A 6493-nucleotide genomic window follows, 5' to 3' on the forward strand; every position below is an offset into this window, starting at 1 on the left:
AAGCAAAAATTATTCTAAAACAACTTAATTTATTAAAAATAAACTAAAATGGATGTTCATGCAAAATATAATTAAAATGCAATAAAAACATATATTCTACTCTCTAAGTATTACTGATTTAAGTATAAAAATGTCATGATAACTCTCATTTCATAATTATGTTGCAGTAGGTTGCATAGGTTACTTCACTTTTGTCATGTTATGAACTGATGTTGTTGGCACTATAATATGTTCTTCCATAATTGCTAGATCATTATTTTCTACTGATGTTGTAGTTGGTTGTTCACATCAATAGGTTGGAAAATGGGTTGTTGCGGTTTGTCTTCAACGTGAGATTCTTTTTGCGTTGAAATGGGTTCCACTCTTCTTTTTGGTACACCAACCAAAATATAAACATTCTTTCCAGATCTTAAGTTAATCACCTTACAATGCTCTTTTCCATCTCTTCTCAGATCCTCTGTATTACTAGGTAAACAGTCTCGAGGTCTGTTACTAAATGTTGTAGCAAGCTGTCTAACCTGATTCTCTAAGTTTTTCAAAGATACAGCTTGACTCTGAACAACTATTTCATTCTTCACAATGTATTCCTTAAGCAAAGTTTCAAGAGAATTGATTTGATCATTGATGGTGTTTATTTGCCCTTGATTTTATTGGTGAAATCCAAGTGGTTAAGCATGCCTATTTTGTCCACTAGTTGCTACAGCATTCTAGTTATGATTACTTAATAAAATGTTTGGGTGTTGTCTCCATCCAGGGTCGTAAGTGTTTGAATATGATTTGTTTTGGTTCTATTTGTTAAAGTTGCATACATAGTTGATCGAGGCTAGATTTCCAAGTGAATTGTCAAATAAGTGCCCCTCTCCACAATAAACACAAGATGCTTCAGCAACATGGTTAACAGTTGTTAGAGCAGTAGTCATAGCCTTCATTATATTTCTTAATGAGGTTAGTTGGGCTGACAATGCATTTAAGGCGCCTATATTATGAACTCCTACTGTTCTTTTTACTGCAACTTGCCTAGTTGATGGCCACTGATAATTATTGTTGGTTATCCTCTTTAAAATTTCATAAGTCTTATTATAAAACTTAGATGGTAAAGTCCTATTTGTTGAAACATCCACCATTAATCTGGTGCTTGGGTTGTGACCATGGTAGAAAGTTTCCAACTATATGCAGCAAGGAATACCATGATGAGAACATCTCTTGAGTAACTCCTTAAATCTTTCTCATGCATCATACAAACTATCATCTTCAAGTTGATGGAAAGATGTGATTTCATTCCTCAATTTTGCATTCTTAGTTGATAAGAAGTATTTCATCAAAAATTTGTCAGCCAAGTCATTCCATGTAATGATGGTGTCGGTGGTAAGGTATTCAACCATGTTTTTACTCGATCTCTTAAAGAAAATGAAAAAAGTCTAAGTCTCAATGCCTCTTGAGATGCGCCAACAATTTTAAAAGCATCACTTACTTCCAAGAACAACTTGAGGTGTAGATGAGGATCTTCACATAGCAACCCATTAAATTTCCCTACTATTTGCAACATCTAGAACATCACTAGTTTAAGCTCAAAATTATCAGCTTGCATTTCGAGTCTAACTAATTCAGGATTTATAGCTTGAGTAGTCAACATTGCATAATTTTTAATAGATCTGTCTTTATCATCTGCCATATAGATAATGTTGTTATTCCCTAATTACCCATAAATTATCTGCCCATTCTGACCTTATTTACCTCCTTATGCATTCACTGTTATATTTCTTCTTGGGGGTTCAAATTCTCCATATCTTGCAAATCATCCATTACTACAACAGCTTTTGAATTTCTTTACTCTTTTCTCAATCTCTTTACAGTTCTTTCAATTTCTAGATCAAACTAGAATTCAACAGGCTTATATTTGTGCATGCAAGGGTTGTTAGATCACTTCTGTCAACAAAATAAACAAATTAAAATAAAATTAAAAATTAGAACTGATTAAGATTAATTTCACAAATCACAATGAACAATCAATCCCCGGCAACGATGCCAAAAATTTGGTCATGATTTTTAATTCTATGGGTGTCAATGTGCAAGTATACACAACAAGAAATGTATTTATGAGTATTCAGATCGTCTCCATAGGAATTGATATTATCAAATTTGCGACAGTAACCTTAACAATGCAGTTTTGTTCTTAATTAAAATAAGACAATTTATGAAACTAATAAACTAATTAAAATAAAAATACAATAAAGAAAATGCAATAAAGAAAATTCTCACGTCAAACACAAGGATGTAACCAATGGGAATAAAGTAGTTGAGTAAATAAACTCAGTTAATGGTTTTGGCTATTTTTTCAATTACAGTGTTGTTGCTACAGCATCTACTACAGCACTAGGCAGAATCTCTCACACATTCTCAATTGTCGTCTATTGGATTTTTTATATCTAATGCAACCTAACAGTGACGAATTGTTATGCCAACATTAAATATAGCATTAAACGTTCTAGGTTCCATTTACCCTACAAGGTAAATCCTTATTTCTAGTTCATCACTAATTTTAGATCAAGCATGGCCTTATTTAAATTGAGATTCACTCAACTTGGGAAACTCAATATAAAACCAAGTATTGTCTTAATTTGATTCACTAAATTAAATATTTTTTAAGCTCTTTCTTAGATAGTATCCACTAAATGGGTGGTCAGTCAAAATAGGGGATTAAAATAAATACAATTAAGACAAAATGTTATAGCAAACACAAAGCAACACGCATATATCACTCAAAGATAGGAGGATTATTATCGTCTGGCTCGATACTACCTTTGGCACACTGACTACTTGACACCATATTTATTAGAGTGAGAATTATGAGGAGTGTAAATACCCCATCATGAATTAATTGGAACTAAAATGGAAATATGAAGCCCATGGTGAATGTTGAGTGTGAATCTAGAGACTCAAGCGTCTCATTTGCATTGTTTTCATCTTTAATTCACTCATGCCATTTTATTTTAAATTTTAAAATGAAAAACAAATTCACTTCCAACCAGCTCACATTTACACTTAAAAATTTAACCATACTCATAATTACATCTACCTCCTCGTTGGATCACACTCATCACCACAAAATTTATTCTAAAATAGATTTGTGTGCTTGCAATTACAATAAAATTTTGCACAACAACCATCTTGACACAACCTCCTTTTAATCACATTAAGTGTTATGATGCTCATGTTGAACACAATCTCTTTATACTGCTTCTCGTCATATAATTGCCATACTGATACATCTCATGATCATTACCTATTGCACTCTTCTTTCTGTTCTATAGTAGTGTAACTTCAATGACAAATCTCTCATCTCTATAACTATTTCTCCCAACCATTCTTTTCAATACAACATTGATCAAACACAACTTTAATCAAAAAGTCATGGTCAATAAGGCCAATCTCAAAAGTTTTACTAAGGAAGTTTTCAAAGCCTTTCACCCTCAAGTTCAGCTTCCATAACAAAAGCATCTATAAAAAATAGTGATATCAATACCAACATAGCCATGATATCATAACATGAAAACAAAACTGAAATATCCATGACCAAAACATAAAGGATATACATCTATAACACAATTATTTAGTTACATTTGCTAAACAACCACTTAGGACACAATATATCAATAAATCATACAAATGTATATGCTTTTTTTTTCTCCAGTAACTTATTTCTATAGGAAATACAATAAATTTCGTTAATGGTACACTAAAAAAAAAAAAGCCCAATTTCACTAAGAAACAAGGGTTTGGATCTTATTGTTTTAAATAATGACAATAGTAGCATAAATTTATCATATGCATCGGCCATTATTTTACTAAATATTATCCTACATTTAAAAAAAATGTTGCTAAACCCTTTTTAATGGTAATAACTTAATGGAAAAAAAGTTTCCATACCTTGGCCATCATAAGATTTTTGTTTCCAACAAGCACTCTCCAATAGTGACTTTTTTGTACTCTTTCAAACCAAAATGCATTTTTTATGGCAATATTTTGATGCCTTGCTTCAAAGTTTCTCTCTCTATACAGTGAACAAAATGATGGTTTATGCCAAGAGGAAAGGATACTTGATTGTTTTCATATTTTCTCATAAAAAAATTTAGAAATTATAATAGTAACCAATTTAAAATTATAACAATTTAGGGGACAGTTGAAAAACTAACTTGATTTGACATGTCATACAACAATGACGTTAGTCACACTCCTCTAGGCTAATGCTCGTTAAGGTGTTCGTTCAAACACTATTTTGCCCTTTAAACGGTTAATTTTATTTAAGGGATCATGATATTTAGGGTAAATTGGTGTTTTCGTATACTTGGGGGCATTTTGAATACAGTCACTCAATGGAGAGCAAATTGAATATTTTACTTTTTATATTTTACTTTTATTTTCGATTATAACATTCAATCATACTTACAAATGATTACGTAAGGTTTTTATTTTTTATTTTTTGGACTATGAATAATTTCACATGAAAGTCAACCATGAGTTTTAAAATAAATTTCATAATCATGACTTTAACATTCAATCTATTTATATTTTTCTATAGTCAAGTAATACATGAACTTTTATCATTTTTATGTAGCAAATTATAATGTTCATTAGATTTTATTTGATTGAGTATTTTTTTTAACTCTATGTGTTTTGAGAAGAAAAAGGCATGTCTAAACATTATTAAACATACTTTGAAAAATAAAAGGTAATTTAAACTATATCTATTTTAGTTATTATATAATAAAACAATAATTATGTAATAAAATTTATAAAACATAGCTTTTCAAATTTACAATAACTACAACAACACAGTTTACCAAACACCGACTTACTTTTTCAATCAACAACTATTTTATTCGTACAGTAGAAGCAACTTATTTAATCAGTCACTGTAATCCCAAACTGGCCTTAAGCTGCTTAATTTTCATTCGTGGAGATGGAAATTATAGCAAGAAAAAAAATAACAAGAACTATAAACGAATGTTTACAGCAAAATAAGACCAGAATATGTTTTGTGATGAAGTGCAAAAAACCTTACTAGTTTGTATATATAACAAGAGCTAGGATCTTCTCCAAAATTTTCAAAGATTTTCTTCTAGAATGTGTATTTTTATGACCTTTTTGAAGGTAACATTTAATGAATTTTATATTTTTTTTATCTAACAACCACCCATTGATATATTTTACTAAATGAGAAAATGCTAGTCCATAACACATATAATAAATTCAACCCTAATAAATTTTTAGTTATTCATTTCATTTTTGGGGTTAAAACAAGTGGTTATTTTTTAGTTGAATCCTTATTATTTATATAAAGAAATTTAGAAACCAAAATTTTAGGGTCATTATTGTCTGATTACTTTAAGAATTGTATTATCTCATATTACTACAAGAAATATTTACTATTATATCTTTACAAAATCTATTATTTTACTACATTTCTGTTAATTGACGAACCAGCTAGTTAACTGATAAAATACCAATTGTACTCTTTATATGATTTTTTTGGTAAAAAAATAACACAAAGTATTACGATATTATAATTCAAAATATAAAGTAGCTAAAAATAATCACTATAAGCCTATGAATATAATATCTAATAACTTTATTTGTGTAACATTTTTGAGATTTTATTAGTCAACTAAATAATCAAATAATGTTACTAACGAAAATTTAATAAAATGATAAGTTTTGTAAAGATATAGTACTCAATTGATAGATTATAATACTTTTGTAACTGTTTGATATACTGTAATTTTTCAAGTAGTCAAACGATAATATCCCAAATTTTTTAAATGCATCATTTAAGTTATTTTTAATTCAAATTTATTTCTTTCAAGTCTTTGACTGAATTTCAATGTTGAAAAATAAGGCCACATAAAAAATGTTATATGTTTGTTAAAATGTCTTATTTATTTTTAATAGCATTTTTTTATTTTTTTATTTTTGGCTATGATTTTAACATGAAGGATGAAATATGGTATTCAAATATTATGAATGACCTTAGGGATAAATATAATTTCTAAATAGAATGAACTTTTCTTTTTCTTTTAATCTATAATCAATGGGGTAAACAAGCCAGCTAACCTTTAAAAGAAAGAAAAAATTATAGTAGTGGATAAACTATTAAAATAAGAAAACCCTCTATAGGGGGCAATTTTTAAAAATAATAAGAAACTTAAAATCATATCTTTCATTCATAATATAAATAATTCTATCAATATTATCTACAATTGCCCATGGTGCGTTTCCATGTGTTGATAAAGTTATAAAATATTTTAATTATCAATACTATGCAACATGTCTTTCTTAATATACACAACTAAGCTATCATTCATCCAATTATTATCCATATGATTTTGTAACCAATTTTTCACAATGCTCATTGCTGAAAATGCTCTTTCAATAGTGGTAGTGGCAACTAGTAAAGTTAATGCTAATATAACAAGCATATAAACTACACTTGATT

General features: G+C 28.9%; 1 non-coding gene across 1 annotated transcript; it reads left to right on the plus strand.

Annotated features, from left to right (window-relative positions):
• The first annotated feature begins 1182 nt into the window (after window positions 1–1182).
• Window positions 1183–1289, plus strand: LOC112496489 (small nucleolar RNA R71). The gene has a single exon (XR_003063050.1). It is a non-coding gene; the product is annotated as a small nucleolar RNA R71 (small nucleolar RNA).
• Window positions 1290–6493: the final 5204 nt, after the last annotated feature.

This window comes from Citrus sinensis, chromosome 7, assembly GCF_022201045.2.
Source record: "Citrus sinensis cultivar Valencia sweet orange chromosome 7, DVS_A1.0, whole genome shotgun sequence".
Lineage (NCBI taxonomy): Eukaryota > Viridiplantae > Streptophyta > Magnoliopsida > Sapindales > Rutaceae > Citrus > Citrus sinensis.